The sequence below is a fragment of the Pseudorca crassidens genome, chromosome 13 (assembly GCF_039906515.1).
Source record: "Pseudorca crassidens isolate mPseCra1 chromosome 13, mPseCra1.hap1, whole genome shotgun sequence".
In the NCBI taxonomy this organism is placed as follows: Eukaryota; Metazoa; Chordata; class Mammalia; order Artiodactyla; family Delphinidae; genus Pseudorca; species Pseudorca crassidens.
In genome coordinates this window covers 15,166,587-15,194,016 of record NC_090308.1, presented here as the reverse complement: position 1 = coordinate 15,194,016, position 27,430 = coordinate 15,166,587, and the positions used below count along the sequence as shown (strand labels likewise).

Below are 27,430 nucleotides of genomic sequence, written 5' to 3'. Positions count from 1 at the left end.
TGACAAGCAAAAGCTAAGAACTACAGTTCTTACTTTTGCAACTTTTCTGTATATTTCCAAATACATTTTTTCAAGTTAATAGCCTTTCTAGAAAAAGCAGTATATATTTTTAAAAGATATATTCTCCAATAATAACAAAAATTAAGTTCCTAGAAACATATTTGATGAAAGATCTTTATGTAGACACTGGAATAACTTTAACTTTATTGAAAAATACTTCTAAAAATCTAAATAATGGGAGGGGCATAAGATATTCATAGATGATCTCATTATTATAAAGATGTCAGTTCTCCCAAATGTGAATCCAGTACAATCCCAGTCAAAATTCAACATGTTTTTGGAACTTAGGTTGATTCTCAAACTTATACAGATCAAAGATCCAGAAATAGCCAAAAGAATCCTTAAGAAGAAACAGGTAGAAGGATTTAGAGACATTTATATTGTTATAAAGCCAAAACGATTTAGACACTGTAATTTTGGCAATAGGGATAAGTGATTAGACCAGTAAAACAGTATTTCTGAAACAGGCCCACATTTATATAGAAAACCTGTTATGTGACACAACTGAAACGCAAATCAGTGGAAAGAATAAATAAACGATACTGGGGTAATAGCTTATCCTTATGGAAAAAATGAAAATGGCACCTGCCTTGCAGCATACATAGTAATTAATTTCAAATGGATCAAGGACTTAAACACAAAATACACAATTATAAAACTTTTAAAAGAAACATAGAAGAATATCTTCATGTCTTTGGGGTAGGGAAAGAATTTATTACACAAGACAGAAAATCATTATACCATAAAGAGACATATATAACTGCACTGCATCATATTTAAGAACTTCTCTTTGTCAAGAGACTGAAGATAAACCATAACCCATAACAGACAGATGGATTTACATTTTGGGTAATATATAAATAACTCCAACAAATTCATAAGAAAAAAATAATTCAATAGAAAAATGGGCAAAGTGTATGCGCAAGTTTTTCACAGGGAAAGAAATGTGAATAGCCAACACACAAATGAAGTTATGCTCAACCCCATTAGTAATTAGGTAAATGCAAATTTAAACCACAGTAATACCATTTCTCACCCACCAGAATACCTATAATTAAAAATTTATGGGGGCTTCCCTGGTGGCGCAGTGGTTGGGAGTCTGCCTGCCAATGCAGGGGACACGGGTTCGTGCCCCGGTCCGGAAAGATCCCACGTGCCGCAGAGCGGCTGGGCCCGTGAGCCATGGCCGCTGAGCCTGCGCGTCCGGAGCCTGTGCTCCGCAACGGGAGAGGCCACAACAGTGAGAGGCCTGCGTACTGCAAAAAAAAAAAAAAAAAGTTTATGGTATTAGGTGTTGGCCATAATATGTGGAGTGAAAAGAACTCTCATATATAGGCATACATCAGAGATATTGCAGGTTCAGTTTCAGACCATTGCAATAATGTTAATGTCACAATAAATTGAGTCACACAAATTGTTTGGTTTCCCAGTGCATATAAAAGTTATGTTTATACTATATACTGTAGTCTATTGAATGCTTAATAGCATTTTGCCTAAAAAAACTATATACCTTAATTTAAAAATATTTTATTGCTAAAAAATGCTAACCATCATCCGACAACCCAGGGTTACCACAAACTTTCAATTTGTAAAAATAAGTAAATTAAAAAAATGCAATATGTTCAAGGTGCAATAAAGTAAAGCACAGTAAAATGAGGTATGCGTGTACTCTGGGTGGAGTGTAAATTGGTACAATTACTCTTGAAAAAAAATTGGCATTACCCAGTAAAGTTCAACATGGGTATGATGAACAACCCAGCAGTTCCAGTTCAAGTAAATACAATGTAGAAGTATGAATACAGGAGTCATGTACAGCGTTGCTTGTATAGGAAAGAAACATGGAAACAATCTAAAGGTCTAACAGTAGAGCGTATAAATATACCACGAAGTATCCAGTGAAATTCAAAGAAATACTCTCCATCTGCACAAATAATTACACTGCAAAATGACATGGAGGAATCTCACTAACGTAATATTTATTTGGTTGCAACAGGTCTTAGTTGCAGCAGGCGGGATCCTAAGTTGTGGCATGCAAACTCTTAGTTGCGGCATGCGTGTGGGATCTAGTTCCCTGACCAGGGATGGAACCCGGGTGCCCTGCATTGGGAGCACAGAGTCTTAACCACTGCGTCACCAGGGAAGTTCCTCACAAACGTTATATAGAGTAGAAGAAAGTAAGTCACCTTGGAGCATGTATAGATCTGTTTTATAGTTCAAAAACACACAGAACTGATCAGAATGAGATTCCTCCATGTAGGCTCATTTTCATGCCCCACGTGTTTGCAGAGTGGCTACAGCAACTCTGGCCTCTAAATCCTGTCTTGTTCGTGTCTCATAGAAGCAGGAAAAGTTCTGCTTCCTTAGTAATTTTAATAAAACACCCCAGTTAGGTCTCATTGATCCCGATTGGTGTGGCTTGGGTCACGCGCCTATCCATGCACCAATCAGAGTAATCAGGGAGATGAAATATGATGAATTGTTTAGCCTAATTGATTTCATTCAGAGCACCTGGGCTGATAGTAGGACAAAGGAGAGGGAAACGCTGGTATGGTTGTCAGAAGGAGGGTAGATGGATGTTGGGCTTCCAAAATTATAGAGGATAGTATTCCGCCCCCTTTCAGCAGCCAAATTAAGAAGGTTTGTATTTCACTAGCTACTGTTGCTTGCTTATGGTCTATGAAGGAAATGAGGCAGCTCAAAGAAGGGCAAGTGGAAGAGAGAAAGTGGTTTTTATGTCGAAGTGGACCTAGAGTCCAGAGTTACCTGGCATTCTTAAATCAGAATGGATAGACGTGGCGCGGCCCCCCAGAACGGCAGGTGTGGGGCAGGCGCTGGACTCCGGTGTGAATACAGAGATTCCTTTTGGAGTTACATGATCAAACTCTGTATCCCCTCAAAAATACTCGCTTTGTTTTTGTCTACTTGACCATCTGTGTTACTTATTTAAGGAATACTTTCTAGTGGTGCTGGGAAAACTGGACAGCTACATGTAAAAGTATGAGATTAGATCACTCCCTAACACCATACACAAAAATAAGCTCAAAATGGATTAAAGACCTAAATGTAAGGCCAGAAACTATCAAACTCTTAGAGGAAAACATAGGCAGAACACTCTATGACATAAATCACAGCAAGATCCTTTTTGACCCACCTCCTAGAGAAATGGAAATAAAAACAAAAGTAAACAAATGGGACCTAATGAAACTTAAAAGCTTTTGCGCAGCAAAGGAAACCATAAAGAAGACCAAAAGACAACCCTCAGAATGGGAGAAAATATTTGCAAATGAAGCAACTGACAAAGGATTAATCTCCAAAATTTATAAGCAGCTCATGCAGCTTAATAACAAAAGAACAAACAACCCAATCCAAAAATGGGCAGAAGACCTAAATAGACATTTCTCCAAAGAAGATATACAGAGTGCCAACAAACACATGAAAGAATGCTCAACATCACTAATCATTAGAGAAATGCAAATCAAAACTACAATGAGATATCATCTCACACCAGTCAGAATGGCCATCATCAAAAAATCTAGAAACAATAAATGCTGGAGAGGGTGTGGAGAAAAGGGAACGCTCTTACACTGTTGGTGGGAATGTAAATTGATACAGCCACTGTGGAAAACAGTATGGAGGTTCCTTAAAAAGCTACAAATAGAACTACCATATGACCCAGCAATCCCACTACTGGGCATATACCCTGAGAAAACCATAATTCAAAAAGAGTCATGTACCAAAATGTTCATTGCAGCTCTATTTACAATAGCCCAGAGATGGAAACAACCTAAGTGTCCATCATCGGATGAATGGATAAAGAAGATGTGGCACATATATACAATGGAATATTACTCAGCCATAAAAAGAGACGAAATTGAGCTATTTGTAATGAGGTGGATAGACCTAGAGTCTGTCATACAGAGTGAAGTAAGTCAGAAAGAGAGAGACAAATACCGTATGCTAACACATATATATGGAATTTAAGAAAAAAAAAATGTCATGAAAAACCTAGGGGTGAAACAGGAATAAAGACACAGACTTACTAGAGAATGGACTTGAGGCTATGGGGAGGGGGAAGGGTAAACGGTGACAAAGCAATAAAGAGGCATGGACATGTATACACTACCAAACGTAAGGTAGATAGCTAGTGGGAAGCAGCCGCATAGCACAGGGAGATCAGCTCGGTGCTGTGTGACCGCCTGGAGGGGTGGGATAGGGAGGGTGGGAGGGAGGGTGACGCAAGCGGGAAGAGATATGGGAACATATGTATATATGTAACTGATTCATTTTGTTGTGAAGCTGAAACTAACATACCATTGTAAAGCAATTATGCTCCAATAAAGATGTTTAAAAAAAAAAAAAAAAAAAAAAAAAAAAAGGAATACTTTCTAGATACTTAGGGCGTGAACATTGGGAAAGTTGCCCTTTTTTGGTCTCATTGCTATTGAGTACACTATCGTCTACACCGGTCTAAAATTCTGTGATTTCTGGTAGCCCCGTATGTGAGTTTTCACCCTCACTTGTTTCTTCTATGAAGTTTTATGTGTTTTACTCAAGAAATAAAGATAACAGATTTCATGCTTATGGGCAAGCTTTTGGGGCTCCTGTGTTTCAAATAGTTGACATTTTTAGGGAAAGTGTCTACGTCTTGGGTATTTGCACAGTCATTATCATAAGTAGAAGTGTTTTTATCGAACATGACTTTAAATTGTTCCTTGTTTAAACCCTGCCAGACTCAGCCCATTAAACCTGTTTTTACCTAGTCACTCAGTATCATCATCCTCCAAAGCTAACAGGCCTTTAATTTTGTCCTGATATAAAGAGTAAATGTGATCCCTTTTGTGACATTGATCCCATAGTTATTGTCAGAAACACTTGGCTTTTAGTTTCTCTCCTCCCTCTGTTGTCTGAAATGAGAGATAAGCTTATTTTAGACACTGTAGCTAAAAAGACATGGCGACATATTGGACTTGTGTCTCCTTTTTATAAAACCAACCCTGACATTTTATTTATTTTTATTCTCAAACTCACATTAGTTGTGGTGTGCCTATAGAACTTATTTTAAACACCACCTTGCATGTACTCCTGACTGTAAGTTTCACATTGTTCTTTGGCCAAAAGCAATAAAATGTGACCTGTTTTATCATGGGTCAGTGAAGTGTAATTAACATTTTCTCTCCAGAAATATAACATTGATGGCTGTTTATAACATTTCCTCAACCTTCAAGAGTGTAGTGAAGTGTTTGGGGGTATTTTTATATCAAATTCTATTTGTATTTAATGCTGTGAGTATAATCTATCCGTGCATTTTCACTTAAGGCCGGATAATCAAATATTCTTAATGTGTTTTTTTCTAAAAATTCTATCGTGAATTTATAGAACAGCCTCTGAGATCCTCAAGTATTCACCTATAAATAAGCCTCTCTGACTATAAAAGCCTCTTACTGTTCTCATATTCCTATAATGGTACTTCACCTTCTACAGACCAAAAATATAAATTCATTAGTTTACCTCATATTGAGTTTCCTGGCTAGATGATGCTTTTTTTTTTCCCCTTTTCTAAAAAAGTACATTTATACTTCTCAGCATTTCTCATGAGGAAACCATTGTCCTAAAGATTTCCTTAAACATTTTCTATATACGTTCTTCGAGCATAATTTTTTTGAATATGACCTGTTTTCAGACTGTCTTTTTTTTTCATTTGTTTGTGACTGGCCTTTGCTACCACTGGACAAAAAGCATTGCTTTTTACGTATTTCAAATCATCTGATACCACCCTTCCTATTTCCAACAGGGTTATTTTTAGATATTTCTCTTGAGTTTTAGGTATTCAGCCTTGCACCTGCTGATGGTGGTATTTGGTCTGTTCATTTCCTTTCACTAATACTTTGTGAACATCTTTTTATTTTGTTCCTGACTTTTTAGCAAAAATGTTGTCTGTTGGTTTTAGATCTTTTTAAAAATCACAGTGGGTGATCTTTCTATTTCTAGATTACTGAGAGGTTATCAGGTATAAGTGCTGAGTTTATCACATGCTATTTTGTCATCTTTGGAAATATGAATACGTGTTGATCTGACCTATTGATACAGCGTAAGAGATTTATTTATATAATATTTATAGAATAAGCCCAGTTTATATTGTTGTATCATTATTTTAATTTACTAGAAATCAAGAGTTCTGAGCACTTTATTTGATGTTCTTCCATCTTGTTTATCTAAGTGAAATAAACCTCTTACTTTTTTCCTTCTCTGTGTCTTATCAGGTTAGGTTATCTGATAAGCTTCACCAAAGAAACTGAAGAGTCGCGTTTGTTTTATATCCTGAAAGCTTTTTATACAGTTTGGGAATTGTCTAATCCTTGAAGTGAACCATATTTCTTAGCCTTTCAGCTTTTATATTTCTGGTTCAGTTTTAATAATTAAATACCACCTTAGAAAACTCTTTCCATTGAGATGTTCAGATTTATTCACAGGGATCTTTTTATATGGCATTCTCAAGTTTATCATCTCTTCCATATCTGTGATATGTTCTTCTAGTAATTCGAGTTTCATGTTGGATTTTAAGACTAGATTTGCCTGAAATCTGTCTATGAGACATTTCATTCTATAATGAACCAGTGACTTTTTTTTAAATATCGAAATCAAAAATTCCTGCTTTTATTTTTTTCTGCCTTTCCTATATTACCTTTACTGCTGTTTTTGAGCTTAAGTTTAAATATGCAGTTTATTGCTTTGTTCTCTCCAGTTTAAAAAAAAAACAAAACAGCTACTAGCGTCACAAGTAAAACTGCATTTCTTACTCCCCACCCAAAATGAAATTAACTTGCTTTTACCATCTATCCCCACTCATTTCCCCGTTTTTCATAACATGATCCAGGATTTCAGACTTAGATGAACTTAACTACTATAGTAATGTTTTTATTAGACATTTTTTCCAAAAATTTGGAAGTTTGCACACTATTTGGACTGGTTTTAGAATAATTAGCATACTTTATTCCCTATTTACTGCTTTTAATGCTTACCAGCCATGCTACTACGTGACTACTTTTTCACTCTTTTTATTTGGATTCATCCCTCAGTCAAGTGGAAATATTTTCAAGTAACTTTTGTTCATGAAGATACCTATCTGATACATATCTAGGCACATTTGTTTTTCCATTATATAATGTCTGTGGTTCTTTCTTTTCAAAAATAGTGACCAGAAAAAAAGCAACCCCAGACTTTACCACATCTAAGCATTACTCCCATTAACTTCTACCTTCCCACCCCAAGTGCTTTGCAAAGATGGAAACTGAGAGGACTTATTGGCTACAGCCATAGAGAGGAGCTCAGGGATAGAGTGGCCATGGCCTTAGAAGGCGGTTCACATCCTGTGGAAGACTTGCGTTTCAGAGATAAGGATACGAGGGTTGAGACTGAGTGAAATCATCCATTCTCCTTCTGCTCCTTGGAGTTTCATCTCTCTTCCTGGTAAAGGAAATTCTTCTTGGCTCCTGGCAAGTCACTGAACTTAATTTTTAGCGCTATTGAAAGTTCAAGTCTTTTTTAGATTTTCTGAGTATTTCAAGGGAAAGGGAAAATCAAGATTGGACAGTAACTTTCTAACACCACACCCTGTAAGTTGTTTTTTAAGTTAAATTGTTATGATTATTGCTATAGGTCTATTATAGACCAGTAGCATAGGTGACTTTTTCCTAGGAAAATTATGGTCTTTTTGCATCCAGTCTTCCTTTTGCCCCTTAATATTGGCCCAGATTTCTCATCCATGTTCCACTGAAATCATTCTGGAAAAGTAAAAAGCAATTTATATTTTGTGTTTCTGCTACAGGTGGAGACGGATGTTAGCAGTTGGTGGGTGAAGACACTGGAAAGGCTTCAACCATAAAAGTGAGCTGTTTTCATTTTTTTACCACTTGAGTATGAAACATGCTAAAAGATAAATAAATTTGTAATTTAGGTTTGTTAGGTATTTTTGTGTAAGTACCCTCTAAGAGGCAAATTTATATTGTTTTTTTTAACTATTTTGTAAGACAGAATAACAAATATTATAACCAGAGGGTGAAATACAAAAGAAAATTCATATTTCAAAGTACATACATGAGGAATAAAAATGGAGTCAGGAAGAGTAAACCATAGTGTGACCCAAATTGGAATGATACCTTCCTGTTGGCGCGCTACTGCTAATGAGTCAGTCTCTTGGTTAATATTTTAAATGCTTTTCATTGGTGAGAAAAGTTCTTCCTGTTCTTTTTAAGTTCCTCTTTTTTCTTTAAGATTTAAAATCTCAATGCAATTTTGTGGTGGTAGTACTTGAAAAACCACAGTGAACAATAAGAGGGAAAGGAAGGAGGGAGATATACCCTTTTTTTAAGGTCTAGGCAGTTATTTTATTCTGTTTCTCCTTTCCTAAGTCCTTTAATTTATCATACTCTGACCACATCATAAGCTATTTGGCAAGACTTGAAATGTTAAACTGACATTATTACTCAATTCCATATCAAATGCTTACTAGAATGGAAGGAATATGTGAAGAAACTCAGTCCTGGTAAGCACAGCATTATCCTTTTACTCATTTATACTTTCAATTCTACACCAGGTCTTTTTTTTTTAACCAAACAGTAAAATAAAAATAACATTAAAGCATAAGTGCAACAAGGGGTTAGAGTCTGCCTTTAACTAGCACAATAATCATGCTTTGTTGGAATTATGAATATTTGATACACTGCATTATTCTTGTTGAGGTACTCAGAGTTATTACAAAGACAAATGGTATTTTAATGGAGTAAAGATGTCTTTGCTTGTGTTGGAGTTCAGAGTCCATCGGTATTTTGTTAACTGGTAAAATAGTGGTTTTCTTACCGCAGATCTTCATTACTGGCAAGAAAGTCCTAGAAGTTCTTTTGTCTAATGTATGACTAGAATGCTGAGTAGCTTAAAAATCAAGAGTCTGAGGTCCAGAGCTGACTTACCCATTACACACAGTGCCTGGGACCATGATGCTTTTAGTGGCCCATGAAAATGTTTTAATTTTAATTCTTTCCCCAAAAATAAATAGAAAAAGAGTGAATATATAATAATGAACCCAGCCTGGATTATATTTTTCTTTATACCAAGGCAGTCATAAAATATAATTTTTAATATTCTTTTTTATGGAGGAAGGGGCCTCAGAGCCCAAGAAAATCGTCATGTGCCCCTACCTGGGTCGCAGTCAGGCACACCCTATATATGTGACAGATTCAGTCATCTGAACGCTTTTTTTTTTTCTTTTTTTGAAGTGGAATAATCATTTCTTTTTCAGAAATGATTACCTTCTCTGGAAATGCGTATATAGACTTGTCTGCTCACCAGAGAGATACATGGTTCGTCTCCAAAGAAAGAAATGACATCTTGTTAGGTTAGATAGCTGTGGTTATTCATGATGTTTTCTTAGAATAAAAGAAATATTTTCTCTCCTGAGAGACCCACTGATATTCTGTTTGCTTTGTAATATGATACGCAAAATAAGGGAAGGGGAAGCGGGAGTAGCTCAGGATTCTTTGGTCCCATTTTGGACAAGCATTTTTGCCTGAGAAGTGTGTGTTCCATGAGAACAGTGGCGACCCCTGCTCCTTGCTGCTGTGGGCATGTGGACTTTAGCTCTTAGATCTTCCGTGGTTGCTGATCTGTGTTACTGAGTACATGACATTTTCAATTACCGTGACCGATCCGGTTTTGTTTGTTTCTGAAGCCATGATCTAGTGTTGGAGAAAATAGCTTTGTCAGTCTTCAACTGCAGTGACCAGATAAGAATAGCTTATAAAAGTCACTTGTTCATTTAAAGTAAGTGTGTTGAATGTCTGATGAACTTCTTTTTCAAAACTGGTACCCACTCAAATATAAACTCCCTCAGAGCCAGGTCTTTGCATGTCTTGCTTGTTGCTATATACCCTAGAAAAAGCCAGACATAAGGGAAGCTCAAATGTTTGCTGAAAGAATGAATGAGCTAATTTCCTTCTTTAGAAAAGTCATGTTTCCCCCTCCCGAGAACTAGGGCTCCAGGCCTCTGGTTTGAGGTAACAACCGTGGAGATCGGATACTGGAAGGGCCACATCTCCAGTGCCTGGAGGGGTGGGTGACCCTTCAGTGGTCAGCCTCCATCTCGAGACTCAGTTTACCCTTTCACAAAAATAGCTGGGTTAGAAGGAGCTTTTTTACTTTTCTAGAACTTTTTTTTCACCGTGCCGTGAGGCTTATTGGATCTTAGTGCCCCGACCAGGGATCAAACCCATGCCCCCTGCAGTGGAAGCTTGGAGTCCTAACCACTCGACTGCCAGGGAATTCCCTTCTAGAACTTCTTAAAACAACAACAGGAAAGGTATTCTGATGGCCTTCTCCACCTTGGTGCCCCCCTAGACTCCCCTCACCCCATACTATTCTCAGGCTGGTCTAGGCCACCCCACGCTCCCTCTTCCTAGCCCTCCAAAAGGAAAAAGTACCCCTGTATTTCTAAAACAATTGTTTATTTTAAATGTAAATACATATAATTAAATTGATAACCCCCCCCAAATCATGTTATACTTCTGGAGTGTTCTGAAATTGTTTGGGGTATATAAGTGAACCGCAAAACTTCTAGTTCTCAGACTAGCAAATATCTGGGCATGTACACAAAAATGTATATGGTACATCAGTATAAAATAATAATCTACCAGTTTGTTACCCACAAGCTATAGATAAGAACTGTTATCTCCAGGGTAGTAGACCAATAGATGCCATTGGGTACCAGTTGATCAAATTAAGCTAGGAAAACAAGAGAATTCTAGGGAGAAGCGCCGCTCTCTCCAGCTAATGTTTGAAAAATCAGAGGAGTATAGGCCTACTTTTCACAGTTTTTGACCCCAAAGGAATTAGAATGCATTATTTTCTCTTGGTATGATGTGTGTGTGTGTGTGTGTGCGTGCGTGTGTGTGTTTGTGTTATTCAGCTTCAAGACTATATCTTTGATGAAAACTATTACATATAGAATGGATAAACAGCAAGGTCCTGCTGTATAGCACAGGGAACTATGTTCAATATCCTGAGGTAAACTGTAATGGAAAAGAATATGAAAAAGGATGTTTATGCATATGAATAACTGAATCACTTTGCTGTACAGCAGAAATTCACACAGCATTGTAAATCAACTATACATTAATAAAATAATTTTTTAAAAAGACTGCATCTTTGAAATACCACCAAAAAGGTATGTGTGTACCCATACTCATATAATAAAACATATTTTTTTCCTGAATAAACATTCCCATACATTTTATTCTTGGTGTCTTTTTGTCCAGGGATTCACCTGCCCTGGTTCTTTGAGGAAAGTGCATCAGGGGTGGAGTTTAGGAGCACACAGCCTAGAGCTGCCCGAGTATCTGAGAGATGCCACTTAAATGTTCCAAGGTACACACCAGGCACCGGGGTGCTCGGGGCATCCTTTACAGTTCTTGCTAGCATTTTCTGACCCCTACCATGTGGTCATGCTCTTCTCTGGAGGGAATAAACATCACTCTGGCATCTTCCATCCCTAGCTGAGGACTCTCACGGCCCTTTCATGAGCAATTGCAGGAGGCCCACATGCTCTGTGGTACCTCAAAAGTCTTGAAGCTGAAGGCTTTGTGGGGTTGCAATACTGTGGCTTATTACCCTTAAGACTTACAAATAATGCAATGAAGGATGCTCAGTGAGGAATCAACACTGCCCAGCCCTTTACATATCCTGTAAGTGACCTTGCCACTGTGTTCCAGGAAGTGTTTTACTTAAGGCTGATAGATTTATTGGAAGGCAGCTAATAGAAGAGTTATCGGTGGCTACAGCATAAATGATTGACATTGTGAATAAATAACTAATTATATTGCACTAGACATTGCTAATAATATACCCATCTGGTGCAATTCTTGGCACTAAGCTAGAGGACAGGGACTTAATGCAGTGGGATCTTTAAATAGTCATTGAGATGCTTTCCATCAGTTTTCTTCCATTGCAAAATCCCTTGATTATCTCTTAACATGGAGCCGTCATGAAAATAATTTTTAAAGGATAATCGAAAATTAAAAGTGTTATAATAACTAAATATAGTGGTTACAAAAATATAGCACAAAATTACACGTTCAGAAAGACGTACAGATTTGGCTTTCTGAGTATGGGCACCTCTCCTCTATTAAAAAATATCTCCTTTTGGGCTTCCCTGGTGGCTCAGTGGTTGAGAGTCCGCCTGCCGATGCAGGGGACATGGGTTCATGTCCCGGTCCGGGAGGATCCCACATGCCACGGAGAGGCTGGGCCCGTGAGCCATGGCCACTGAGCCTGCACGTTGGGAGCCTGTGCTCCGCAGTGGGAGAGGCCACAACAGTGAGAGGCCCGCGTACCACACACACACACAAAAAAGTCTCCTTTTAAAGAGTTCCGGAGATGGGTTGCATAACAGTGTGAATGTACTTAACACTACGGAACTGTACGCTTAAAAATATATGTATTTTACCACAATTAAAATTAAAAAAAATTTTTTTAATATCTTCTGGAAGTTTGCATACCTTAAGCTGGTATAAAGACTAGACACCGTTTGGTGGGGGGGAGGGGTGAAGGAGGAAAACTTCTTCATTGTAGATCCTTCATTGTATGAGGGGAAGTCCCCAACCATTTTTGAGAGAAAAAGGACATAAGTTTTTTTTAAAAAAAAAAAAAGGTACTTGTTTTCTCATGAAGGGTTGACCTTTGGAATAAGGAACTAGTTCCTGTTCCTGGCATTGAGTATAAGAGGATTCTCAGGACAGTATGTTCTCAATTTTGTGGAATTATGGTAATAGGTTTCTGTCAAAAACAAGGACGGGGAGGGGGGCTTCATGGTCAAATAAGTTTGGGATTTAAGCAAGGTTAATGATTACTTTTTCTGCAGAGCCTTTACTATGCTGCCCTGAACTGTACGTCTTCAACAAGGAAGTGTTACAGGCAAGGTTCTCAGACTTATTGACATGGAATTCCTCCTCCCTCCCCAAAGCCCCCTTCCCCACCTGCTAGTTTTTTGACCTATTACTGTGCTGCTCTGTGGAAGATGGCTTGGTAAATGTCAATGTAATATGGAAAGAGGAAGTGACCAGCACAAACACAGAAATGGGTTATGGGAAGAAATATAGACGAATTGAAGCCCTAATTGTGACGTGTCTCGGTAGAGGAACCGAAGAGGACATTTGGAGGATAAAACTCTATACAGTGACTCCAAGAGCTCCATCTGGATAACCAGTAATGGAACCAGCCCTGAGTTTGATGGTGAGGGATTCCCTCCCATTTTGCTCTCCCCTCAGACTGACCTGTATGTTCCATGCATGCAGCTTGTGAAGCATCTTGAAGCATTCGGCTAAGCCACTGGCAAAGGGATCAGGGATCAGCAAAGGGTGACGTTCAGTGTTCTGAAATCCTACTGTGGAAGAAAGTTTCCTTAAACCTTTTTCTATTAAACTGCCTCCAACTTAATAACATTTGACAGATTCTGAGGGACTCCTTATTGGAAAGAGGTAGCATAAAATTACTTAGCATAGGTTGTTATTGATACATCATGAAAAGTGATCTGTTTTCGAATGATCATTTTATAAATGAATGTCTACTTTGTGTAAAGCAGTAAGTATTGTGAGGGATGCAAAGGCAAGAAGACAAGGCTTCTGTCCTTGGAAAGGTTGTAAAGTATGCCAGAGAAGGTAAAACACATCTAACAAGTAACCTTTCTGTGAAGCAGTATGTGATAAAAAGAAAAAAAGTGGTAACAGAAACTTAGAGTACCAAAGGACCTAGAAATATGATCCAAAGAGATGTACTTCCCATATAAATTATTCACTTGTGAATGTCCCATGTCTTGAAAATAATGCTTATTTTCTGCTGGGTACAAAGTTATCAATTAAATCAAAATCATTTAACTGTTATTCAGATTATCAGTATCCTTACTTAACTTTTGCTCTATTTGACCTGTCATTTTCTGAGGGAGCTGTTTTGGAACTTAATTGTGTTGAGTGGATTGTTAATTTTTTCTTTTAGTTCTATCAGTTTTTCCTTTGCATATTTCAAGGCTGTACTTTAGATCCACAGAGGTTAATGAGTTATTCAGTTGTTATGTAGCTAGGTGCAAGATAATTGTTGTGTTTTGGAAACCAGATAGAATATCCAATCCCCATGAAGTATGGGCTCGCAGAGGGTTTTTGAAGGTCTCCTGTTTTTAACATCTGCCGCTGATGATGAACCTTGGATAGACCTGCCCAGGGCTTGCAAAGGGACCATCTAATAGACACGGAAAGGCCGTCCCTTAAAATGTCAGAAGAACCAGATGAGTCCAGTGGTGCCAGATCTGCTTTTGGCAGCTGTAGATAGTGAATCTAGTGTCTGGAACAGACAGTTGGTTGTAATATCTGAGAAACTTGGAGAAGCACTGGACCAGATTCACCAAGCTTAGGAAGTCCGTACAACAGAATTATCCACCATAGCTTTAGGTAAGCAAGGCCTGTATTCATGTTGACTGAATAAAGCTGACATCCCCTCCGCCTCTGCCTTGGCCCCTTGCTTCCTGTCTCATTTCAGATCCCAACTATTGCTGTTTCAGCTGCATTTCCAAGGTATGCATAATTTTAAAATCTGTGTTTTATTGCCTTACACCATCATGACTTTTCTATGCCATAAGGAAAGCCTGTTCTGGAGAGGCAGATTACATTTGTGATAAAGGCTTTCTAGAGTTAAGTCAGGTATTAAAGCAATCATTGTGTTTTAAATTGAAAGACGGGAGTTGCAATTGATCTTAAGTCCTGTATTAAGTAGAGTATTTTCTTTTAATATTCTTTGTCTTAAAAAATGTGGAATTGGATTTCTTAAAATGTTGTAACTTCATATATATTCCTTTGATTTCTAAAGCATAGTCATTCAAAGATAAACAGAGTTTAGCAATTTCACAAGTCCTCATAAATGGAATATTATAGCAACCAGGCTCTTAGGCAAATGATCACCAAATCCTTTTTTTTCTGGTCTCTCTTTTGTTTCTAAACTCTCCGTCTCATTTCTAACTCTTTTCTGAGTGTTTTCAGTTGGGGATCTCCCAGTTACCTCTAAGGCCACTTATTCCTAAAACTACCTTTTAACTCCTATTTGAGGAAAATAAAGATACTTTTGTGCAGGCTTATCATTTCACGTGCACATTTGATATCTTTCTCCCTTCCTCCCCCACCCCCCACCTCCACCCCTGATACCTGATTTGTCACTAGATCTCCCTAAATTTACTTCCCTATCTGTCTCAGCCCTTCTTTTCCATTTCCACAGACTTCAGAGAAGGGAAAGGTGAATATCTGAATGTTTGCCACATGCTACACATTATATGCTTTTTCTTATTTCATCCTTGTAGCTTTGTGCAGTTATCATCATGAATTGGGCTTCAAGGTTAGGAGACTGAAATTCTCAGAAATTTAAGTCATTGCCCGAAGTCTCACAACCAGTAGTTTTGAGAAACAGGATGAGTTATAAATACCCAAGTACAAGTACAAGTCCACCATCTTCTTTGCTGCCCTGGAATGTGGGATACCGCCTGCAGCTCAGCCATGCCACGTACCTCTGTGGTACCACATCGGGGCAGAAGAACCAGATTCTCTTTCTCTCTGGTTTTTCCAAATTCGTGAACCTCCAGTTCATGCTGCCCACCAGCCTGGTCCACCCACAGGGCTGGGTTAATTATGTCAGGTGTCTAGTCTAAAATTCACAGGGATACATTGTTCCTTGCTCCATAAGCTCTGACCTATTTTTGCTTTTCATCTTGAAGTCAACTGTTCTAGAAAAGTCTATTTTTTGCCACCCAGAACCGTCTCCACTCCTTGGAGTTGTCATGAGGGAAACACCGTGGGTTCTGGGGTCAGTTGGACATGGGCGGCTCATCTCCTTCCTGGGAGGCCTCAGGCACATTTTCTGCCATCCTCAGCTATAAAGTCATGACGATAAACTCACTACAGTCTAGCTGTGGGTCCAGAGAGTGCACGTACAATGCCAGCTGTGGTGAGAGCCTGGCAGGCTCTCAAATGGAGCTGGAGGGTGATCGCAGTAATACTATTATCGAGACCTTATCTATCCTCTTAAACTCAGTTCAGGTTCCTCCTCCTTCATAAATGACTCCAGCCTGATTCTATCTGCTTCCTCGTATATAAGTTAGCTTCAGAACAATTTTTTTAGCAATTTTAATTTTGTAGTGCCTCTTGACACTGCTTTGTGGTCTTAAAAATCCTTCTTGAGTGTTGTTAATTCCTGCTCTAATGGACTAAAAGTTCAAAGGCAGGACTAGGTCTTATGCATATGATCTATAGCCTGGTGCCTGATGTGTAACTAACTATTCACAGACTCTTTGGATTCAAACTTAAGAAGGTTCACATATATTCAGATGGAATCAGTAGCCTGCGCGTTGGTTTTAAGTACAGAGGGTTCCCAGGTAAATGTCTTCATGTAGCATGATTAGCCCAAATTTCTTTGTTCGTAGTTCTGAATGTGAAGAATATTGCAGAGTAAACTTTGAAACTCCAAGAAATCTTACTATCCAGTATTTCTCACAAAACTGCCTTTTAAGCCCTGGGCAATCTTAAAACATGGCTGTATATACACTCATGTTTTATTTTCTTGGAGAACCTCCAAGATAGGAAATATTCTAATTGTCTTCATAACTATTATTTTCTAGGCCTAAATTTTTTTCTTGGGCAGATTTTCATTTTTCTTCTTTGCCTCTTCAGTCCAGGTAACTTTTTCTCCCCTCCCCTCCTGGCCAGGTTTTCCGCTGGGACAGTCTGGTGGGGAGGATGTTGCTATAAAAAATAAGCCTGAGGAAGAGTCAGAGAAGAGATCATTTAGAGATAAAAATGTGGTGGCACTTTTAAACTGAAGGGACCATTTTTTTCATGATGGGTCTTCTATATTTATTTTATTATTATTTTTTAATTAAAAAATCTCTTTATTTGAAAGACACAGAAGAAAATAAACAAGATAATTCACAAGCTGGGAGAAAATATAATATACATATATGATAAAAATATATAAAGAGGGCTTCCCTGGTGGCGCAGTGGTTGAGAGTCCGCCTGCTGATGCAGGGGACACGGGTTCGTGCCGCGGTCCGGGAAGATCCCACATGCCGCGGAGCGGCTGGGCCCGTGAGCCATGGCCGCTGAGCCTGCGCGTCCGGAACCTGTGCTCCGCAACGGGAGAGGCCACAACAGTGCGAGGCCCGCATACCACAAAAAAAAAATATATATATATATATATATATATATATATATATATATATATATATATAAAGAACTCTAAAAACGCAATAATAACAAAACATCATTAAAAATTAATAAAAGATTTGAACAGATACTTCACTAAAAATGAGATACAGTTGGCAAATAAGCAAATGAAAGATGATCAACATCATCATTTATTAGGGAAATTCTTATTAAAATCACAATTAGATCCCAGTTATTTGAATGCTGGTGTGGGTACAGGGCATTGTACACTGCTGGTGAAAATGCAAAATGGTTCAGCCATTTTGGAAAACACTTTAGTAGTTTCTTATTAAGTTTAATATAAACTACCATACAACTCATCAATCTCTCAGATATTTACTCAAGTGAAATGAAGATATAAATCCATACCAAAACCTGTATGTGGATGTTTAGAGTAGATATATTTATTAACAATTGCCAAAAAAGTGGAAAAAACAAAAGAAAACAAATATTCATCAGCTGGTGAATGGATAAACAAACTATGCTACATTTGCTCAATGGAAGACCGCTCAGCAATAGAAAGCAACGAAATACAGGTATTTTTGGCAACATACATGAATCTCAAAGGCACTAGACTAAGTAAAAGAAGCCAGATTCATATACAGACTACATATTGTATGATTATATTTATATTACATTATCACAAAGGCAAAACTACAGGGATAGAGAACAGCATTACCAGGGGATGGGGCCAGGGATAGGGAATTGACTATGAAAGGGAACACGGGAACTCTTTGGTGCAATGGGAAACTTCTATATCTTGATAACTTGACAGTAAAGGAGGTTACAAAATTGTATGCCTTGTCAAAATTCACAGAAAGGCACAGCTAAAATGGTGGATTTTGTTGTATACAAATTGTACTTAAATAAAACTGGCTAAAAAGTAATCTGTGAGTGGAATGAGATTGAGTGGGGAAAGTTATGAAACAAGGTTGGCCATCAGTTGATCATTGTAGAAGGTAGATGAAAGGATGCATCATTATTCTGCTCTGTCTACATTTATATGTTTATATATATAGTTTTTTAAATAAAATCTGCAAATACAGTTTAGTCTTAAGGAACTGTGTTTTAAATTAATGATAAAAATAACAGGGGGGAGTCCCTGGTGGCGCAGTGGTTGAGAGTCCGCCTGCTGATACAGGGGACACGGGTTCGTGCCCCAGTCCGGGAAGATCCCACATGCCGCAGAGCGGCTAGGCCCGTGAGCCATAGGCCCACGTACCGCAAAAAAAAATAAATAAAAAATAACAGGGAAGTACAGTACAAGTCAATTTACTGAAAATAGTTAATGACAAATAAAGAATTACCATTAAGAATTATAGGTAGATATAAGTTGTAATGATGGGTCTTTTAGCTTTATTTAATCACCCCGTATTCAGAGCCAGTTTTTAAAACTCCATACTTTATCATTTTAACTGGAGGTTTGGGGACCCTCTCTTTCAACAACATAAGTATTGGCAAAATAATCATTTGAAACACGTTGTAGCCAAGTTTCACCTGCCAAGGTGTGTGTTCCATCCTAAATTCACATTTAAATGCATTTGCAAAGTCTATTTCTAAACAAAATGCAGATTACTAATTTTGGCAATATTTTGCCTATATGGGGAAGTTATTTATTAAAATGTTTACTTAAGAAAAAAGTCTCCTTTGTCTTCAGGCTTAAAGTTGTGAAATTGAACTGCGTGAGAGCCTTTGGAAGAACCCTTCCCAGGGGAATGGGCTTCTTCCTTCTTGGGGTCAAGGTGAGGGGGTGAAGAGTTGGGAACCACATCCCCCCGCTGTGGAACACCCGGCTCGGTGCATTAATTCTCTGCTCTGTGCCCACCTCTCCCTTGTCCGTCCAGGAGGCGATGCTAGATAAAACCCCAGAAGGTGTAGAGGCGCCGGCTGACTCAGCACGCACCACCACTGGGATCTGGGAAGATCTCTCTCTTAGGAAAAGGAGCTTTGCAAAGAAAAATTTCAAAACTTCAACAATTTTCAAGAATATTTGAACATTCAAGACTAGGATTCTGTAGGGAAAGACTGGGACGTAATAAGGGTTCCGTCAGTAACACCATGAGTATACACAGCATATGTTACACGCAGGCAATCTTCAATTTAAGCCTGGGTTGTTTTCCAAAAGTTCATTTGAAAAATATTTTGGAGTGTGTTTTTTCCTCATTAGATATAAAGCTATGTGTGGGAAGTCCTCTGGCAAACAGAGCCTGTTTAACCCATACTGTACCTGGAAAGCAGTTCAGGGCATTTTGGTGGCCGGTTGCCAATACTAATATTCTTCCCCACTGTTCATATAAACAATTGCGATTCCAATATTTGTAGAACTTCTCACAGCTAGAAAATGTGGCATAAACATTTTTATGAGGCCATGTGTCTTGATATCAGAGTGTAGAGAGACACGTATTAGCTATAAAACTATAAGTCATACAGACGTGAGTAATCGTGTATAAGAATGATTCAGGAGAGCTTCGTCAACATATCAAAGCAATAATAGAAGCACATTACAATTATATAGCACTTTCAAGTTTGATGTATTTATAATTTATGCCAGTTTGAATTTTGAAACTCTAACACCCAGGCATTCTTATTTACTTTGTGAAAGAGTTTAGGGGAAATGCTTTGAAATGAATAGTAAGATGGGGCCTGGTATCCTGAGAGGAGAATGAGGAGAATGTAAGAATGATGCCCTGTGTGGACCTCTTAGGGAGAGGAGGGAGGAGTAAGTGATTCAGAAGTGTGAGCCAGGGACTTCCCTGGCGGTCCAGTAGTTAAGGCTCCACGCTTCCACTGCAGGGGGCGCAGGTTCAATCCCTGGCCAGGGAACTAAGGTCTTGCGTGCCGCAGGGTGCGGCCAAAAAAGAAAAAAGAAGAAGAAGAGTGGGCTGTAGAAAGGAGGAACATGCAGATCATGATAGCCCTCCTCCCTCATAAATCCCAAAGTGAGAATTGGCTGGTTATGGTAATAGTAGGTTGAAGGAGAGAAGAAGGGGGAGAGTAAGGAAATCTTTGCCTTTCAAGTCGCCATCTTCCCAATCAGGGTTACCCCCTGGTCTCTGAGACATATTCTTCCATAAAAACACTGATAACCTATGGTTAGATCCCACATTTGAGAATCATTATGGGTTAAAAAGCTTTTACAGGCAAAGCAGCTGGGAACCCTCTATACCAATAGAACCTGGAACACATTTTCCTGTAGAAATAAACAACCATTTACCAGGAGTCTTTTGGAATGTGCTCCATTTTTAAATTGGTTCTGCCTGTATGTGTAGAGTTGAGTGAGCCTGAGAAGCAAATAGTAAAATGCTGGATTCTCATGGGGGATGTAGGGGTTTTGCCGTTGGAACTCAATGAACTCTTGTACCTCTTTGTATATCTAGAGACCAGTCTCAACTGTGTGTTTCTTAGACACAAAATAAAATTTCTAAGTTTTCCACATTTATGATTTTTATGAACATGAGCTTTCCTATCTGAGAAACTTTAAACACTTATGAAAATAAGTATAATGCTCATGGGGTCACTTTAGAAGACAAAAACCAGATGGTAAGAGGTTCGTTGACATGACCGGCTGACCTGCTGTGAGATATTGAACACTTAAATTTATTTTTCTTCCTCCATGATCGTTCTTCTGAATATCTTGAAAGACATCCAAGAAAACTTTTTCTTCTAATTATTTCCAACTACTTCTTGGAAGTTCATTCGGACTTACAATTAAACAAATCATCTATGCTTTGGGAGCACCAATTTAAACATCCAATGTTTGTATTTATATAGAGAAAGAAGGTTAATTATCTCTCCCCACCACCAGGTTTTAGCCTAAAAGGCAAATTATTTAGTTTTGCTCCCTCTTGTATATTGAGCAGTTGCTCAATAAATGGGTTAAATAATATGGTGTCTTGATTCAGGAGAATGTGGTTCCCAAATGAACCATTTAGAGAAAATAGGATGTGACTGTGAGTAGGAGGGACAAGGGGGTGGATGCCTCCGCAAAACAAGCTGTTGTGAAGGGAGAAGTGGAAAGTAGATGCTGGGTAAGCAACCGAAAATGCCCATGAAATTGAGGCAATTATACTTAATTGTTGCAGTTTTATTTCTAAATAAAACATAGTTCTGAGTATAATCTTTCCATCCCTGGCTCTTATCCCTACATACTATTGCAGACCGCACTTCTACAAAGTTCCTCAAGTTATTTCTTGGCACCTTGGAGGGAGGGGAGCACGTCTCATATTATGAACAGCTGTGGTCTTGTCTTCCTCTTCTGATCTAAGTTGCTGAGCTCTCCATGACTGGAAGTGCCTGACATCCAACCAGCGCTGCCATCCAGAATCACTCACGCACAGAGCCCACCCGAGGCCAGTTGGTGCTTTGCTCTTTGGAGCATGTGCCAGAGTCATAGTATATTGTGTGCAGAATTGGGGCAGATGCTTCTAAATACCTGATGGAGTTTTAAGTGAAAATTACTCTGTTAAAAAATACTTTCTGCTCTCTATTCCTCTAGCTTTAGAACTCAGACATAAACTATAGATACAGGGCCTGAGGAACGTAGTCCAATCACTGAAGGATGGCTTCCAGGCTTCTGCCTCGGACAGCTGAGTGGGGCTACGGTATAACCAGGAGGACAGGCTTCTTGTGGTATTTAGCATCCAAGTTACATAGATCAATGTAGGCAATTTTGTTACCTATTTATCCTTTATAATGCTGTATCTAGAGGAAAATGAGTCCTCCTTCCACCCTGGCAGCACTCTGGATAAAAGAGGCAAGTTATGTAAACATAATGCAGACATATAATGTGGACAATGTATTAAGAGGGCCAGATGTTCCACTTTCTGCAGTCTGATAGAGTTGTAGTTGTCTAAAGTAAGGCAAGATATTCAGATTGGAATATTGCCAAGAGTAAAAAGTTTAAGAACAAGGGTAAACTTGGCCTTCCTCTCAACAAGCTGAGGTCACCACAGGATAACACTGGCTTTCCCCTTCAAGGGCTTCTTTTGTCTGGCTCTGTCCAGCAGAATCTCGTGTTAGTTCTCCATCCCATACCCCCTCTGCTCTGTTGGTCCATTTGCTGCTGACCTAACATCTGTTTGTCATCTTGCCTATTCCGGAAGTGCCCTTCTTCTCTGCTTGGGGTAGAATTCTACCCTCCAGATAACCAGTACGCCTGGTGTCTCCACCCATCTCTGTGCTCACCTCAGCCATACCTAGGTGTTAATTTTAGACACCAAAAAGATCTAGTCCTAAATACCTCACGTTGCTTATGAGGAAACTGAGGCACAGAGAAGGTTGGCATCACCACCAAATTTGCACGGCAAGTTTGTGCCAGAGACTGAACTAGAAGCAAGGTGTCTTGTCTTCCAGCCCAGTATACCAACTGCATTTATAAAATTCTTTAGTTTTTCCACAAAGGTTGTATGTATATAGATACACACACACACATATTGTTTTAAACTGATGAGCAATAAGAAAGATGGACTTTTAAAAATTGATTTGCTATATTAGTCTGTTTAGAGCTGGGAATGCCAACCATTCAAATCTTACAACATGAAAATTGGGCCTGTTCAAACATATATTAGGGCTGGGTTTGTATCACCTTTGGTCACCTAACTACTAAGATTTCAAGTTTCTAGCATCCCAACATCAGACTTTCAAAATCTTGAATGGCTGTAGACATGACTTTCAAAAAGGATTTCCACCCATAGACTTTATGGATACCTAGTCTTTGAAGCCTAAGAAGGCTACTTGTTTCTATTATCTGTTCAGTCAAGTATTTGTGTTTTCAGCAAACTTATAAGAGACAGCAATATGTTGTCTTATTGCAGCACTAAAATGGGGGTTGGGCAGAGGAGACGTCTTGTAACACACAATCTAACATTATAAAGTATCTTGGGAAAGAGTAGTTTGAAGCACAGTTTCCAGCGACAACCTCCCACAGTATCATTCATTTTCCTTGTTCATAGCAGTCTAGTTTTTCCTATTTGCAACAGATGTGTCTAAACAATATGTTTTATTAACTGAAACAGAAATATTTTCCTGCATTAAAATGACCCTAAGATCACATTGTTTTCTTTTGTGTAAGGAGCGTACGCTGCTTGGGAACATTTAGGGAAACCGAATTCAGATGTATGGAAAGATAGGATTCACATGTATGGAAAGATAGGAAGTGGTGAGAAGCAGAATTGACCCTCCTTTAGAGCTCAAGGTGATGTTAAATCCACCAACAATAACAAGTAAAAATACTATGTATTGTTGTCGAGTGCTACCTGTCCCTTGAAAAGATTTCTCTATCAGCAGATACTAAAAGGTTTTAAGACCTCTTGTCTATTTTTGAGATGTGTGTCTAAAGAGACATAAAGAGCAGAAGTATTTGAAGATTGACTTGTGTACAAGAGTGGCTAAAATACTTGTATACAAATAGGTCCTTCCAGGAATATGAAAGGGAAGATGGATTCTGAAAGCGTACTTGCTGTTTTTTTCAGCTGGCTGTTGTCAGGTGTGAGAGTTTTTCTATGCGTCGGGAAAGGCTCCCTGTGCCCACGTGCTGCTGTGTCCTGGTGCTTCTGCAAGGACTGAACGTGCACCTCACTGCTATCTGTACCTGCCAAGAAAGGACGTAAAGCACTGGCTGCCCTTCCTGTAACTTTTCTGAGAACAAAATAAAAAAGTATCATGGGAGCATTAAACACCAGGACACCTTCTAGACAAAGTGCAAAATGATTTGGTTCTTTACGGCTCCCTCAACTATTTTTCAACTCCCAGTAGTCGAGTTCCAAAGAAGAAATTATGGTTTTCTCTGAGAGCCAGAAGTTCCCTTTATACATTTCTGGGTTTGGGGGGTGATATTTTGAGTTCTTCTACAATAAAATTGAACGGTCCGTTTGAGCAGTTGTACCTGTATTGAGCATAGTTTCTATTTCGGGATTGTTGGAGGCAATTGTTGAGTGCTGACCTCTTCTTTGATCCGTTGGGACTCACTGGTCTCCACGGAGTCTTGCTGGCTCTCATGACCAAGTGAGAGCTCGGCATTCTTGTCAGCTGGGGGGCAGTGTTCCCAATCAGGTCTGACCTGAAACACTCGGACAAAGGACTTTAAAATCAGAATGCTTTATGTGTCATCCTGAAAATATGTTGATTATTTTGGGAGAAGAGTGCAGTAGAGGTTTAAAACCTTGTGTTTCTTTCATTTACTTAAATTTTGATTCATTTCTGGAAAACTGTTTTAGTCTTCCGATGCTACAAAAGCCATAGTTTCTCCAGTCCTCCTGTTCTGTACAAAGTAGCGCAAAGCATAGTGTCTTAACTGACCTTAAATGTAAGTAAAAGGAGAGCCAAGTTATTGTGACCAATATATTTTATGCATCTGGCAGTAACCTTTTTATTTTGTGGCAGTGATGACTCAAAGCAGTTGTTGATCCTAATTTACTTTTAAACATTTTAACTTAAGCCTTCTTCTCAGGGCTTCTCTGTTCCTCCCCCACCTAGCATTGTCGGATGGCTAAAATAAGATCACCGCAAGTACCGACGTTCTTTTTTCTAAGTCAAACATTTGCACGGCTACACTGTGGATTCAGGAGAGACAAAGGGAGGTCCCTGACTTAGAGCTAGCCCTCAAGTAGAGGCGGGCGGGCATCCTCAAGGCTCATAATTGTAGAGAGCTGGGATGTGTCTGTATTGTACAAAATGAGTAGGGGCGAAGCGGAAGAAAATATGACTTTGGCCTGGGCAGGTGAGGGCTGAAGAGGCATCTGAGATGGTATTTGTGTTCCTACAGAGGGCATTCTCTGACCTACTTTGATGCCTGACTCCCTTGTAATTACTTCTGCTCGAATCCACAAGGCTTCACTCTAAGGGGAGAATTAACTCTTTAGCTAACATGGAAAATCATGAGATGTTCTTTGGGGGAAATTTTTACCTAAATTACTTTCAATACTTGATGTCAGAGTGACTTGAACTATTCATTTAGATCCTTTGGCAGTAGGAACTGTAAACAATGATTCTTACACCCAGTCAGGTTCTTACCAAAGGTGTTCTCCATGTTGACATAACGCTAACCCAGATTTTGACCTTGAAATGTATTTCTAATTTCCTTTTGAAGCCATTCCTGAGATTACTAAGGGATTTTTGTATTGAAGGAAAGATGTGGCTTTATTAATTTTTATCCCTGCTCCTTCAATGAAATAGATGTTTATTTTTCTTTATAAACCCCATGGATTTTAATAGGAGTATCAAGAAAAACCATCAAGAAAAAAAATTTATATAATATTTTCACATGTGCTTATGTTTTCAAAGTAAATAAGCAATGAGGAATCATTTTTCAAAAATCAGTAATGTTGGTGGTGTTCTTCTACTAAAAAGATTGACTTAAGTAGCTTCACTTTTCATAGCCTCTCACTGACTTTTATTTCTTTAACTTTATAAGGAATATGATCCATTTAGTCATATTTTTAAAGACTTGTGTAAGATGAATATTAGGTTCTTAACAAAGAATAAGCCCAGGAGCAAAGCATAAACCTGGAAGAATAGGGCTTCCCTGGTGGCGCAGTGGTTGAGAGTCCGCCTGCCGATGCAGGGGACACGGGTTCGTGCCCCAGTCCGGGAGGATCCCACATGCCGCAGAGCGGCTGGGCCCGTGAGCCATGGACGCTGAGCCTGTGCGTCCGGAGCATGTGCTCCGCGGCGGGAGAGGCCACAGCAGTGAGAGGCCCATGTACCGCAAAAAAAAAAAAAAAATATATATATATATATATATATATATAAAAGCTGGAAGAATAGTCCAGAGAGGCAACATTAAGGAACTGAGCAGGGCCACCAAGTACAGCTACACAGACCAGCTCCGCACACTCCACCAGGAATGGGGCCCTCTGGAGTTGTGCAACCTGTCATCCCTAGACCTAAGGGTTATAAAAAATGTTTTCACATTTTTGGGTTCATTCAGCAAACTTTTGGGTTCCCTAATTATCCTAGGATTGTTGGGGAAACGCTGGATCACACAGCATTCATAGCTAAGTGGCCTTTTTATTGTTGACCCCCAAGAGTCGTCCATTTGGCCAAGGCAAATGGCATAATGTTACAGCTCCTGTGTTGCTGCGTCTTCCCCATCCTAAAGCATGCTCCTTTAAAGAATAAAGGGCAGAGCCGTTATGGGTAAGAAGGAACCAAAGCCGCAGACCGCTGAGGAGTTTGTCAAGTCAGGAGTCCTCCACGCCTCACTTGCTCAGGCTTCCACGCAGCCAGCACTTAAGGATGGGCTCCATGTGCCAGACACTGTAGTGGGTGTTGAGGATACAGTGGTTACCTTGGAAGTACCTGCAGGAAGCCTGGAGCTAGTGGAGCTGAAAGATCATTGTAAAGACCATCGTTAAGTGTATAATTACACATTGCGGTGAATGCTGTGAATGAAGAGAACAAGGGACGCTTAAGAGAGTGGGTTTTCATTGGCACGAAGGCTGATCCTGAAGTTGGGACAAAAATGAGAGAATGAGTGAAAGAATGAAAGCCAGAATGTGTAAGAGGCTGGTGAGCAACGATGAGTGGGGCAATGAGACGGGGCTGGAGAGGCAGGTGAGGGCTGTATCGTGCGCGGGGTTGCAGGCCGCGTTGAGGAGTCCGACTTTTATTCTAACTGCAGTGGGAACATACTTACAGGTTTTAAGCAGGGGAGTGATGTAATCCAGCTTAGTTTTTTGAAGGTTTGCTCTTTGGGGTAAAGAATGAATTACAGATAAGAGTGGAAAGGGGGTAACCAGTTAAGAGCTTTTTCTTTTTCTTTTTTAATTGAAGTATAGTTGATTTACAGTGTTTGTTAGTTTCAGGTATATAGCAAAGTGATTCAGTTACATATATATTTTTCAGATTATTTTCCATTATAGGTTATTACAAGATATTGAATATAGTTCCCTGCGCTATATAGTAAATCTTTGTTGCTTATCTATTTTAGGTGTAGTAGTTTGTATCTGTTAATTCCATACTCCTAATTTATCCCCTGCTCCCTCCCTTTCCCCTTTGGTAACCATAAGATTATTGATTATTTTCTATGTCTGTGAGTCTGTTTTTGTTTTGTATATAGATTCATTTGTATTATATTTTAGATTCCACATATA

The 27,430-nt window shown here is 39.0% G+C and overlaps 1 protein-coding gene across 1 annotated transcript in view; it reads left to right on the top strand.

The window, feature by feature from the left end:
• PLEKHG1 (pleckstrin homology and RhoGEF domain containing G1) overlaps nucleotides 1-27,430 on the top strand; it is a 228,083-nt gene that overhangs the window by 51,938 nt on the left and 148,715 nt on the right. The window contains exon 2 of the mRNA XM_067701771.1: nucleotides 7,886-7,944. The gene's annotated coding sequence lies outside the window, so the exon portion shown is untranslated. The remainder of the gene's footprint in view (nucleotides 1-7,885; nucleotides 7,945-27,430) is intronic.